The sequence below is a fragment of the Danio rerio genome, chromosome 25 (assembly GCF_049306965.1).
Source record: "Danio rerio strain Tuebingen ecotype United States chromosome 25, GRCz12tu, whole genome shotgun sequence".
Taxonomy (NCBI): Eukaryota; Metazoa; Chordata; class Actinopteri; order Cypriniformes; family Danionidae; genus Danio; species Danio rerio.
In genome coordinates, this window is record NC_133200.1 from 14,555,839 (window position 1) to 14,570,040 (window position 14,202).

The 14,202-nt window shown below is 36.7% G+C and overlaps 1 long non-coding RNA gene across 2 annotated transcripts; it reads right to left on the reverse strand.

Annotated features, from left to right (window-relative positions):
• Window positions 1-1,251: 1,251 nt before the first annotated feature.
• LOC141380925 (uncharacterized) lies at window positions 1,252-10,140 on the reverse strand. 2 transcript variants are annotated; one of them, XR_012400303.1, is made up of 4 exons: window positions 9,959-10,126; window positions 9,697-9,819; window positions 3,778-4,064; window positions 1,751-3,298 (listed from the first exon to the last, which is right to left on the reverse strand). It is a non-coding gene; the product is annotated as an uncharacterized lncRNA (long non-coding RNA). The 2 variants fall into 2 exon arrangements; XR_012400302.1 differs by lacking the exon at window positions 9,697-9,819 and having other exon boundaries at window positions 1,252-3,298; window positions 9,959-10,140.
• Between the last annotated feature and the right edge of the window lie 4,062 nt (window positions 10,141-14,202).

Consider the following 14,202-nt stretch of genomic DNA (forward strand, 5'->3'; position numbering starts at 1 on the left):
AGTCCCTTCATTTACCAGGGGTCGCCACAGCGGAATAAACTGCCAACTTATGTACCGTGTAGCCCCTAAATTACCTTTATAAAACTTATTTAATTGATTTAGTGATTCAAATGATTCAATGACTTGCTCAGTGCTCCATTCCTGATTCCTGAATTAATCAGTTTTTCACTCAAACTGAATGACTAAATGATTCAAAGACTCTTATAGACAATTTTCTAGTAACCACCTGCAGTGTTGTTTGTAGGTACTGTAGAACACAATAAGAAAGATAATAATAAATGTACTAGTTAAATTTTTACCCTCTATGTTTCTGTTTTACAGAAAACAGGCCTCTCCGCCCAGCTCACCTACGATCAAATCGGAAAAGCGATGTTTACCTGCCTGCTTTCGCCGCAGACGTAGTAACAATATTAAAAGAGTGAGTTAAACACTCATCATCTTCAAAACCTCCCAACATCTTCAGCCCTGCGGGAGTTTGCAAATTGGTCAACGGAGCCAGACCTCACTTTACCCAGAAGACATGAAGTGAGGGAACAAGACATTGTTCTACAATCCTGGATTTTTTGTTTTGTTTTAATTGGTTTTAATTGGAAGAAAGTCGAGCAGATCTTTTGCTGCCTTGAATGCTGGAACTCATTTTACGTCTCATAATGACACAGGAGGTTTTTTATAAGGTTTCTTGGACTCACTAAACTCGAATTTGTAATTTATAAAATTGCAGTCCGGTCAAACAGTTTTGTGTGCTTCTGTCTGTAATTAAACTAGTGGAAAGTCTTCATCAGGGTGGAAATACGACACAGCTATTTGTTTGTTTACTTATTCATCTGTTTGTTGGTTTCTGTGTGGGACGGGGGGCCCAAAGTTCCCTCTTTCTCAAATGAGGTGTGATGGAAACTTAGATACTGGTGTGCATTACAGTGTTGAAACTAAACCTGCTTCTGTGTGTGTAACAACACTGTGAATTAACTCATTTCCTGTTTATCTGCCTTTGAATAACCTGTTCAATAATAAAACAACTCTGATTTGAGTGCTGTTCACAACGTGAGTGAGCATGAATAATCATTAACTCCATTTGGGCTTCGTTTTTCCAGATAAGCTACATACCAGTTTCCAGATTTGTAAAAGATTTATGATTTGTTTGTTTTTTTACTAGTTAAAGACACAATATGTATGTTTTTGTCATTAAAATATCCAAAAACCACTAGAAAAAAGTGTTTTTGCTGACTTTCCTCAAATATTTCCACAAATATTCGGATTACCAAAACAAACACTGTTTTAATTAATTGTTCATTCATTTTTCCTTCAGTTTAGTCACTTATTTATCAGGGGTCAACACAGCGGAATGAACCACCTACTATTCCAGCATATGTTTTATGCAGCGGATGCCCTTCCAGCTGCAACCCATAACTGGGAAACACCCATACACTCTCACATTCACACAGGCACTTATACACTATAGCCAATTTAGTTTATTCAATTATCCTATACCACATCTATTTAGCATAACACAACAGCTCTTTTCCCCACGTGATCACAACTGGAATTGGTGGACTTTGGCATAATAAAAGCTCCGCTACTTTGGTGCCGTGTCAAGCTCAGTCTTGTTTCACCTGATAGCTTTTAGTCTTACTTTTGCTTCATACTACCATGATAATAAATTTGAATGCTTTAGCTCATCTATAAACACAATTTCTGCAGGAGTCCCATAGAATGTAATGAAGACTACAACTCTGATGATTCTTTGTTTGTTGTGAATAGGCATACCGTTTTCACAAAAATGTTATTTAATCAAAGACTATAGAATACACAAGACATGTTACTTATATAGTTTTAAATGGGGTGTAACGGTCAATATAGAGAATGAAGCCCTGCCGGCTAGTACAGGAGCCAATCATCAATCGCTAGACTGACGTTTTTCCAGGGGAGAAGCTCGAATCAGACGTGTGGTTTTACGAAAGGTTTTGTGGTCAACAAACAGTCTGGAATCTCAGCAAAAACTTGCTTAACAGACATAACAGACATTTTTTTGTTTTTTTTATCTGTATGAAAGGAAGGCGAGGTACAGTCCATTCTGTCAAACGCACATCACATGACAGCAACTATTCAAACGGCCACAAACTTGTAAACAAAGAGTCTGTCATTTCTGAAGGAGATTCGCCATCAAGATCAAGTTGTGGATTACTTCAGAAGACCAGCGCAATCTGATGAAGCATTATCAAGAGGATGATCATGTGTAACACTGCTATAAATAAGGTTGGTTTCGTTATCTCGTTCCTTTCGAGTGTGCGTGCACATTAGCTCGGGCAACCTGGAAAAATGCTGAGAAACGAAATTTAATTTATTGGTGATTCCAAATATGTAATGTAATCGTAAGTTTGGCAAGCAGGTTTGGAGAATTTGCTGTTTCCCCATTCAGACAGAATGCCCAAGCATACTGCCCGAGAGGCGTTTTAAAGATGGCCGCTGAGTGAAATGACTTGCCTTAAGGCACTTTGATTTAATAGTTTGTAAGGAGATGGCAAAAATTACATTTGTGAAAACCTGAACTTTGAAACTCTGCACTTTCAGCCTTGCCCATGTTGGATTGAGAATATTGGAATTTCTGTTTTTAAAACAATTCATTCGTCATGCAATACATCGGCAAGTAGTCACATTACTACAGTACATAACACAAGCTGAGTGGTCTCAGTTGATTCTGCAGTCGATAAAATTGCTTATCTAACCTTTAACACACTCTTGAATGAACTGCTTTATATAGAATCGCTCTGACTGTACCCACATAGCAAAATTTCTTTGGCCCAGATTTTGCCCACACAATCAGCTTTTGCTTGGCCCACATTGCCGGTGAATTACAGTACATGATTGGACCAAGTGTGGTTTCCATACAAAGGCCAAACATGGACCATATCTGGGCCAAGTCTTAGCCAAGTTAATAAACACATAACTGGGCCTGAACTGGGCCAGAATTGTTGGTGTGTCACGACTGCAATGAATTTGATAATCACAAACCATTTTGCTTTATGGCCACACTTTTTCTTGAAGTGACCCGATTAGTAGACTTTTATCTTCACTCAAAAAAAAAATGTAAATGTATTATAAAAGTGGATCAAGACAGGGCAAATGTTTGTGTCCCACATGTCAGTTTTTAACACCTGGCTGAAGTCTTATATGCCGCCTTAAAGATGGTGCCACTTCTGTAAAAACCGGGCCATGTTTGGTCCACATTCTGTATGCCAGTGCCGGATGAATGCCTGCTGTGCCAGCTTTATGCCAAATCTGGGCCAGAGTTCTTTGCTACCTGGGAAGCATTTAAATAAGTGAATCAGTAACTGGAAAGTTGAAATCAGAAAAGTCAAGTTCCCATATTACACCTGATTTCAAGTCCTACATTTAAAATGTAACTCCTTTTTTTTAAAAAGTGTTCCCTGCAGTGTTAATTTGGGTAGTATGAAAGAAATTTGGCATACTAGATTTAGGCCAAACTGATTTGCCTTAAAATGTAAATGAATGGTGACCACAGCAGAATAAAACAACTTAAATATCAGCTTGTTTATAACAAGTAACTATAACAGGCCATATGCAAATTATTATTCATATTATTTTAGGTTTGAAGGTTAAAACCCCTTTATCACTTGCTTTAAAAGAACATCGATGTACATTCCTCAAATATATCCAAAATAATATTTTATGTGATTCATAGAATAATACCGAAACACATGGATTTGGTAGTGAAAAAACAATGACAGGTGTGTTATTTTAGTGGGAACTGTTCCTCACCTCATGTCTCCGATGCTTATATGCAATTGCTATGCTTTCCACGGACAAAGGGCATATAGGGTTGTCATCATCGCTGACCGGACACCACAGACTATAATACAACTAGCATGTGCTGAAATTTTCATGGGGAAGATGTTTTCTGAATGTGAGCTGCCAGGGAGTCAGGTTGTAGGACAGGAAGCTGGAGATCAGGTGTCGTCCTGTGCAGGAAATTCATCTTGCATTCACACTTGGTCTCACTCTTACATTAAGCTGCTGACCTGAGCTCTGAGCCAAACAAACTGATGCTAAAAATAAACACACATTAAAAATAGGCAAGTCTGAGTTTAAAAAAGCAAGTCTGACAAATAAAAATATGACATGTTCACACTTGCCGGAAATCACTCTGATCTTACTGACACAGCTTATCAGAGAGCTCTTTTAATTAGTCTGCCTGGTTTTGCTGGGTCAACAAATGTATTTTAACAGCTAATTTTACAACTCCACTAAGAGTTAAACCAGTTTTTAATCCATTCAGCCTATCTCTGCATCTAGTGGAAACACCTTTAGCTTAGCTTAGCATAGATCTGCTTTGATTAGACCGTTAGCATCTCACTCAAAAATCACCAACAAGTTTAGATAATTTGCCCATTTAAAGTGTGACTCTTCTGTAGTTAGTCACACCATGCATTAAGACCAAACCAAAATGAAAAGTTGCTATTTTGTAGGTTGATTTGGCTGGGAACTACATTCTGATTCCGTCTTAATAATCAAGTAACTTTGCTGCTGGACTATACCTGTAGCAGGCGCAATAATATTGACCCGCACACACTGCCTGCAAGCACGTGGTCATGTTAGAAGTTACCAAACTGAGGACTTTTTAGGCACTGATAAATAATATTACACCGGAATGAGATTATAGTTCCTAGTTCCTTATTGACTTTAGTCTTAGTACACAATGTAACTACAGAATAGTCAAGCTTTAAAGTAGTCATGAGATCGATATGAACTCTAATTTTTATATGTATATATATGTATAGTATATGTATATATATATATATATATATATATATATATATATATATATATATATATATATATATATATATATATATATATATATATATATATATATATATATATATATATATAGTGTTTGTCATAAAACATGTATCTGTGCACTTTATTATTTTGTAAACATTAATTTGCCCTGATAATCTTTAAATTAAAAACCATAACCATTTCTCCCCCCTTAAAATAGTTTTTTCTTTTCTGGTCACATGGAATGTCTTTAGGGCGGGGCTATCAGAGCGTGTCTCGTTTCTGAACTGCTTTTGTTCATTCGTCAGTCTTCCTCTATTTTTTTAGCATCTTAGCCACTTGTTAACGATCCAATCGGTTCCTGAAGAACAAAATCAGGCACCCGGCTACGTACATCACTACAGGGAAAAAAGGACAATTTAACTTCTGTTTTATGCCAACTTAGGCAGATTATCAAAACCTTTGATCATTTTTAAGCAAGATGCTCAAAATAGGAATTAATTATTAGAAATGTTTTATTTTTTAATTATTTTGAGAACCAAAATAAATAATTAGTAGGCTACTTTCTGAAAGATGTGCCTTGCTAATGCTAATTATGCTAACATGCTATTTATTTTGTCTCCCCAACAGCATGCATGTCTGATATTATGACATCTAATAATACAATCATAATTATCTGTAATGTAATGTAATGTGTATTTATATAGCGCATTTATTGTGTATGCCATACACCCAAAGCGCTTCACAATCATGAGGGGGGGTCTCTCCACATCACCACTTGTGTGCAGCATTCACTTGCATGATGCGACGGCTGCCACAGGACAAAGGCGCCAATGCACTCACCACACATCAGCTATAGGTGGAGTGAAAAGATAGTGATAGAGCCAATTCAGTGGATGGGGATTATTGGGAGGCCATGATCGTAAGTGCCGATAGAGGGACTTTGGCCAGGACATCGGGGTTACAACCCTGCTCTTTTATGAGAAGTGAGAGAGTCAGGACCTCAGTTCACCCTACTAAAAAATCCAGCTTAAACCAGCCTAGGCTGATTGGCTGGTTTTAGCTGGTCGACCAGGCTGGTTTTAGAGGGGTTTTGGCCTTTTCCAGGCTGGTTTCCAGCCATTTCCAGCCTGGTCTTAGCTGGTCAGGCTGGAAGATAACCAGTTAAAACCAGCTTGACCAGCCAGGCTGGGAGCCCAGCCAAAACCAGCTATGTCCAGCTTAAACCAGGCTGGTTTTAGCTGGATTTAGCTGGTCAGTTTCCAGCCTGACCAGCTGAGACCAGGCTGGAAATGGCTGGAAACCAGCCTGGAAATGGCCAAAACCCTTCTAAAACCAGCCTGGTCAACCAGCTAAAACCAGCTAACCAGCCTAGGCTGGTTTAAGATGGATTCTTCTGCAGGGTAACGTCTTATCCGAAAGACGGCGCCCACTGACAGTGTAGTTTCCCCTTCACTTTTAATGGGGCATTAGGACTCACACAGACCACAGGTTGAGCGCCCCCTTCTGGCCACACTAACACCACTTCCAACAGCAACCTAGTTTTCCCAAGTGGTCTCCCATTCAGTGGTCTCCCATCCAGGTACTGACCAGGCTCAGCCCTGCTTAGCTTCAGTGAGTAACCAGTCTGGGGCTGTTCGGTGATATGGCTCTGCCTCAAACTGTGCAAAAACCAACTAAGGTTGGTTATGTTTTGCATGTCTGTCAGATGATCTTCCTCAGCAGATGCTACTTAGTCAGAGAAAGCTTTCAAGCAGAACACAACATATGTCAATAGCAACAGACCAGCCAACAAAACTTTAGAAAACAACACAATGCTGAAAAAATGTTACAATAAATACTATAACCTTAATTTCTTATTGAAAGTGCAGCTGATGAATCACCATTCAGATGTTTCTACTTGGCAATCAATCCTTCTGTTTGCTCAAGCTAGGCATGCTATCAATGACTCATGCAGTAAAACTGTGGCCACCAGATTAAAAGTATGTTTGGACAGCTTCTTGACAGACAATGATCCTGGCATTCCTCATTTCCATCAAATTCCATTCTCACAAACCCAATGAAACAGGAATCTCCCTCCATGTTGGCATAGTCCCTACTTCTTTCAAAATGGCTCCCCTTATTGATTTAAAAGGGATAGTTCACCACATAATTAAACAAATACTAGCGCTCAAGTGGTACCAAACTATTTCTGAGCTTCTTTTTTAATGTTGAACATAAGAGAAGATATTTTGAATTGAATTGTTATTAATATCGACTGACTTTTATAGTAGGGGGGGAAAGAGCATGGAAGTCAATGGCTAACACTGGTTTGTAGCATCCTTTTCATTTAAGTATCTTCTTTTGTGTTTATTACAAAAAAGAAACCTAACAATTTGAAGCTAATTGAGAGTGAGTAAATGATTTTAAAGAAATCACACTTAAATAAAGCACCCACATGTTGGTCCTTTTTATTCCTATGGAAAAATATCTGTTTTCCTGTCTACACAGTTTTGTCTTTGGACCCATTGACTTTCATTGTGCAAATGGTAAAATGATTGCTTACATTTATATATTTTGGTGGCTGAACTAGCCCTATATTTGGTTTGTTTACCCAACCATCCTAACATTAATCTGCTTAATTGGTGGATGTGGTTTAAGTTAGCCTCCTTGACCTCCTTTCACCTCGGAATATGACTACTGGTTGTGGTAGAGGTTATGTAAGGTCATTAACTAGCCACTTTATCAAAACCTAATTTACATTTTACTTTGGTCAATTTGGTCCCACAAAGAAGATTAATAGATTCTTTCCTCTGTGAGGTAAGATATTTAGCTTGATTCTGATTGGCCGATGAATTTTATAAAGGTGTGCAATCATTTTCAAGTAAATGCACAGCTAAAGTAGTTTCAGACATTTAGTTCCTTATCACTATGCTGAATGATTTTTGTTATATCACAGCCTACAACAGTAAAACAAAACAAAAAAAAAACTTTGGCAGGGTTGCCAAGTCTGCAGTATTACCGCTGAGTTTGCTATTTTTAACCACTTTCAAAATATTTTTATATACTGTATATATATATTATATATAATATATATTATTATATCTGTATATATCTGTGTGTGTGTGTGTGTGTGTGTGTGTGTATATATATATATATATATATATATATATATATATATATATATATATATATATATATATATATATATATATACACACACACACACACACACACACAGTTGAAGTCAGAATTATTACCCCCCTGAATTATTAGCGCTTCTGTTTATTTTTTTCCCCAATTTTTGTTTAATGGAGGGAAGATTGTTTAAGCACATTTCTTAACATAATAGTTTTAAGAACTTATATCTAATAACTGATTTATTTTATCTTTGCCATGATGACAGTAAATAATATTTTACTAGATATTTTTCAAGACACTTCTATACAGCTTAAATTGACATTTAAAGGCTTAACTAGGTTAATAAGGTGAACTAGGCGGGTTAGTTTAATTAAGCAAGTTATGGTGATTTGTTCTGTAGATTATCTGTAAAAAAATTGCTTAAAGGGGCTAATAATTTTGTCCCAAAAATGTTTTAAAAAAATTAATAACTGCTTTTATTCTAGCCAAAATAAAACAAGTAAAACTTTCTCCAGAAGAAAAAGTATTACCAGACATATTGTGAAAATTTCATTGCTCTAATTAAAATATTAAAAAAAGAAAACAAATCAAAAGGGGGCTAATAACTATATATATATATATATATATATATATATATATATATATATATTTTTTTTTTTTTTTTTTTTTTTAATGATTTGACATGTTGCACTGTTTATATTTATATGGTTGCATTTAAATATTTTACTCTAACAAATTTATATTCTATATTATATTCTATAAAAAAATGTGTGGCCATATCCATGCTAAACAGATCGGCAGGACTCTCCAGGATATTTGAAAAAAAAAAGATTTAATTTACAAGGAGAAAATGATTACAGTTTAATTAGAAACATCTTGATTGTTTATTTTAGATTAGCATCCGTTGTTTATAGGGCACATATGGCAGTTACATGAGAGCCACCATACAAGCTGTGTTGTCAATCTTGAGGTAAAATGAATTTTTTTATGAAAACAGAATCTTTATGATTACAAATATTCCGTGATTATCAAAAATGAAACTGTGTATGACACATAAAGCTATGTAAAACATGTATTATATGAATGCAAATGGCATTTTTTGAATCTTGGTACAACCCCAAAATCAGAAAAAGTTGGGACAGTACAGAAACCTCATTCATCTCACATTACAAAGTTGTACAGGTACTTGACTGACCTGCCTGCAGTCCCGACCTGTCTTCAATAGAGAATATGTGGTGCATTTTAAAGTGTAAAATGTGACAACTAAGACGCTGTACTGTTTCCCACCTTAAAACTTGTTTGCAGGAAGAATGTGACAAAATTACACTAAAAACACTTCATCACTTGATGTCTTTAGTCCCTAAACGGCTTTTAAGTGTTGTGAAAAGCAATGGCAAAATTACAAAGTTGTAAATGTTTTACTGTTCCAAGTTGTTTTTACAAGTGTTTATTTGGAAAAGAAAAACAATAAACATCACGAGGAACACATTAAATAATGTTTGTTGTATTGTCTGCAAAGAAATACAAGTCAACGTAAATTTAGAAATCACTTTTTTATTTTTTATTTGCGTTTTTCATACTGTCCCTACTTTTACTAATTTGGGGTTGTATAATTGGGATAGTTTATTTTTTTGTGCAAAGACTTGGCAACCCTGAACCATCGGAACAATTTCTTTAGGTTTGATAATCATAAGCAGTTACCACACTAGAAGGCATCACCACCTCAGTTGTGCTACATTTTATAATAATTCAACAGCCATTCATCAATCAATTCCTTACTTTTTTATGCTCAAGGCAACAAAAACCTATTTGAAATCCTGCAAGATCCGAGCTTCACCAAGGTTCCACAATCCGATACGCGCTTCACTCGGAAATATTGATGTCGGATTCATGAGTGGGGAGCTGCAGGTCAAGGTCAGGGCCACGGAGGGCAGAAGTAAGCACACGAGAACCAGACATAAATAATGATGAGTCTCCCTGTTTAACACTGAAATTGAGAAGAGGGTTTAAAAAAAAGAACTAAACACGGGTGAACAATGACCTGTGAATGTAGGACGCCCTGTTGTGGACTGTACAGATTGAGGAGGTCTCGGAGAGATCGCGTCATCCCATCAGCCAAAAGTGGACACTTGAGCCCTCGGTGTTACAATTGGGACCGCCTCCCCAAAGCGACGTTAGGATGTTGCACTCACTTTTTGTTGAGTCACTCGCTTATAAAACAGTGTTTTTGCTTAAAATATATGTTTTGTATTGAGATAAAGAATTTGTTTATTTCCTGATAATTGTTATTTTTTGATCATTTACTTACCAAATACGTTTTTTTTTTGAGGACAATATTTTAGGATTTTTTTTTTTTGTTTGTTTGATTGTATATTAACAAATAAATTATACAGGAAAGTACAATGTGATTGAATTAGCCTAAAAGGTATGTTGCAACTGCAGTATAGACTGACTGTATAGTAATCTACCTATAAATATTGAACAATTAATCCATAAATAATAAATAAAAGTTTAAAAATACTTATAAAATTTGCTGCATTTCTAAAAATACTATCCTTATTCTAACTAGTGAAATGATTAATCATTGTCTTGACATAATAAAAATGTACATAATTTTAAACCACAAAAGTTCATGTTACACCATATCTGGAATGATGTACGCCTTTAAAGAATGCATAATACACTTTTTTAGATACATTTGGTTGGACATTTCAAATAATATATTCACTAGAGGTAGGGGCCAGGCACGTGCACACATAGGGCTCAACCTGTGCAGTGCACATGCCCTTTTTAGTCTTGGATAGAAAGTGCCCTTCCAAAATTATCAAAAATGCCCCCGCGACGCGGCACACCCTCTGTCCCGCCCTTCAGTAGGTGCGCGACAACACAGCTGATCAGAACGCGCGCGACAAAACCGCTCTTCATAAGCGCGCAACTGCACGGGCCTGGTAGGGGCGGATTTAACCAATACGCAAGGTAAGCAGCTGCCACCCACTTAGGGCCCCAGGATATCAGGGGGCCCCCAATAAATGTCGAGAAGTATAAATTTTACCTATAAACTATATAAAACATCATTTTCTGTTGTATTTTGTATAGTGAGAGTCAAACAAATACATCTTTTACATAATTAAATATTATTTAATATACAATAAAATATAATATTATCTTAACGTAATGGGCGACGGTGCAGTAGATAGTTCTATCGCCTCACAGCAAGAAGGTCGCTGGTTCGAGCCCTGGGTTTCCTCTGGGTGCTCCGGTTTCCCCCACAGTCTAAAGACATGCGGTACAGGTAATTTAGGTAGGCTAAATTGTCCGTAGTGTATGAGTGTGTATGGATGTTTCCCAGAGATGGGTTGCAGCTGGAAGGGCATCCGCTGCGTAAAACATGTGCTGGATAAGTTGGCAGTTCATTCCACTGTGGCGACCCCGGATTAATAAAGGGACTAAGGCGAAAAGAAAATGAATGATTGATTAATGTTTTGTAATAATAATAATACTTAAAAACACATATCCACCACCCTTAATAATTTATATAAAAATACATATATTTTTAGTTGTATATTCAGTTGAAGAAAATTGAGTGGTAGAAAAAAAACTGCTAAATAAATAAAAATTAAATTAAACTACTAAGGGTTATTTTCAGGACTTGGAGCCCCATGGCTGGAGTTGCTTTGGGCCCTCAAATCACTTAATCCACCCTTGACTGTAGGGCGTGGAATCTTTTCATACAGATCACCAAGCAAACTACTGACCTACAAAACACAACAAATAGTGTTTTCAAACATGAGACCATGTAGTTTTACCTTGGATTAAACATTGCTTTCATCTCTTTTGTGGTTTTGAGTGCTCTGGATGACAAGTACAACACCGTACAATGTGAGCTACCGAGCAAACTGACCACACCACAATAGTTGTCCATATGGAGATATATGACGCAAATGTATCCAACTACAAATCAAAGACACTGTTAAGTCATTTTATGGTTTTTGTCTTGCAAAGAACTGCATGAAAATAATCCTTTATTCGTTGATAAGATATAAAATTTGTGCGAAATGGATCAAAAGTTGTTGCTGTTTTTCATTTTACCTAGAAACTGCAGTTAAATGTACAGTCAGCTTAAGTACATTTTCAAAGTTTCACAAAAATAGTTTGTATTTCCAGGGATATTTTTACCTATATTTTAAGTTGTGATCCATTTTACATTTGTTATCGTGACATATTTCAAAGAGAAACTGAATATTGAATGGAAAAAACTGGTTAGTTTGTTTTTTAAACTGCAAACTTATTGGATGTAGTAAAATAGCCGTTTATGTCAAAGCTGATGTTGGGATGCATGGTTAAGAGTGTTATGCTCAAGCGTAAAATGTCAAAACGTCAAACAGACATCATCACATTTGATTTTTAATATTATTATTTTTCAGATTGACTAGCACAAATAAAATCTTCACCAAAAACTAGAAATGCGCACTAGCAAAGTGATTATGGTCAGTTTTGATTTCATGTATATTTAAAAAAAAGAAAAAGACCAATTGTTTTGCTAGGTGAGACTTTTACTCCTTGGTTTGGATCATGTAGAACACTTTAATGTTGCACTGAAGTTGCAGTTTAGAAGTTCAAACCACTGAAGTTCACTATATGGAGACAAATCTTGCATATTTTCCTCATTAACCTGATATGTTAAACATCTTGATAAAAAAGTGGGGAAAAACTCTTGTGAATTGATGAGACAAAAGTTTAACATTTTTGAAGGTTTGTGTCCCATGTGATGTGTGGTGTAAAAGTAACACTGCATTTCAGGAAAAGAACATCAAACCAACAGTACAATGTGGTGGTATGGATGGGCTGTTTTGCTGCGTTAGAACCTGGAAGACTTGCTGTGATTAATTGAACCATGAATTCTAGTGGAGACCAATCTTAATCTTGAAATTTTGATTGGGGAAAATAATTACTAAACTTCTTGGACGACAAATTTGGTGAGTAAATTATCATGAACATTTATTTCAGGAATCTACCTATTCCTATAAGAGGAGTTCTGGAGCTTCTGTGTCTACAGTAATGTCCAATCCCTATAAGAAAAAGCGCTTCATTATGGTCTTATTTGTTAGATCAACAACATCTCCGGAACACAAAGACTTGTTTATGATGACGCAGAGGAGTGTGGGACAGAGCCAATTAATTAACTTGGCTGGCAAAGGCAGGAGATCACGTAGCCAAAATATTGCTTAACATCAGAGATGAAGCGATCACGTTTCACACAACATGAAGCACAAACCTGCTCTCACGCACCGTAGTGAACAATGCACCGGAGAAAACAGGGATATTGTTTTTCAAGCCAACAAAATACAATTCGGTTGTAGCCTCATTTTTTTGAAAGTAATTCTAGTAATTTTTAAGTAATTTACGTAATTCTTTTTTGTTTGTTTGTTTAAAGTAAAAATAGATTTGTCACGTAATTTAGGTTACAATTTGTATATATACTCATCGGCCACTTTATTAGGTACACCTTACTAGTACCGGGTTGAACCCCCTTTTACCTTTAGAACTGACTTAATCCTTTCGTGGCATAGATTCAACAAGGTACTGGAAATATTCCTCAGAGATTTTGGTCCATACTGACATGATAGCATCCCGCAGTTGCTGCAGATTTGTTGGCTGCAAATCCGTGATGTGAATTTGCCGTTCCAACTCATCCCAAAGGTGCTCTATTGGATTGAGATCTGGTGACTGTGGAGGCCATTTGAGTCTAGTGAACTCAATGTCATGTTCAAGAAACCAGTCTGAGATGATTCAAGCTTTATGACACGGCGCACTATCCTGCTGGAAGTTGGCACGATGCTCAATTGGTACTAATGGGCCCATAGTGTGCCAAGAAAACATCCCCCTCACCATTACACCACCACCAGCACCAGCCTGAACCGTTGATACAAGGCAGGATGGATCCATGTTTTCCTGTTGGTGATGTCAAATTCTGACTATACCATCTGAATGTTGTAGCAGAAATAAAGACTCAGACCAGGCAATATTTTTCTAATCTTCTATTGTCCAATTTTGGTGAGCCTGTGCAAACTGCAGCCTTTGTTTCCTGTTCTTAGCTTTACAGGAGTGGCACCCGGTGTGGTCTTCAACTGCTGTAGCCTATTTGCCTCAAGGTTGGACATGTTGTGTTTTCAAAGATGCTCTTTAGCATATCTCAGTTGTAACAAGTGGGTATTTGAGAGGGTGCTCGCTGCAGAGCCATTTGAGCAGAGCTGAGCTCCAGCGAGGGGGAGCATGAGCTGTCGC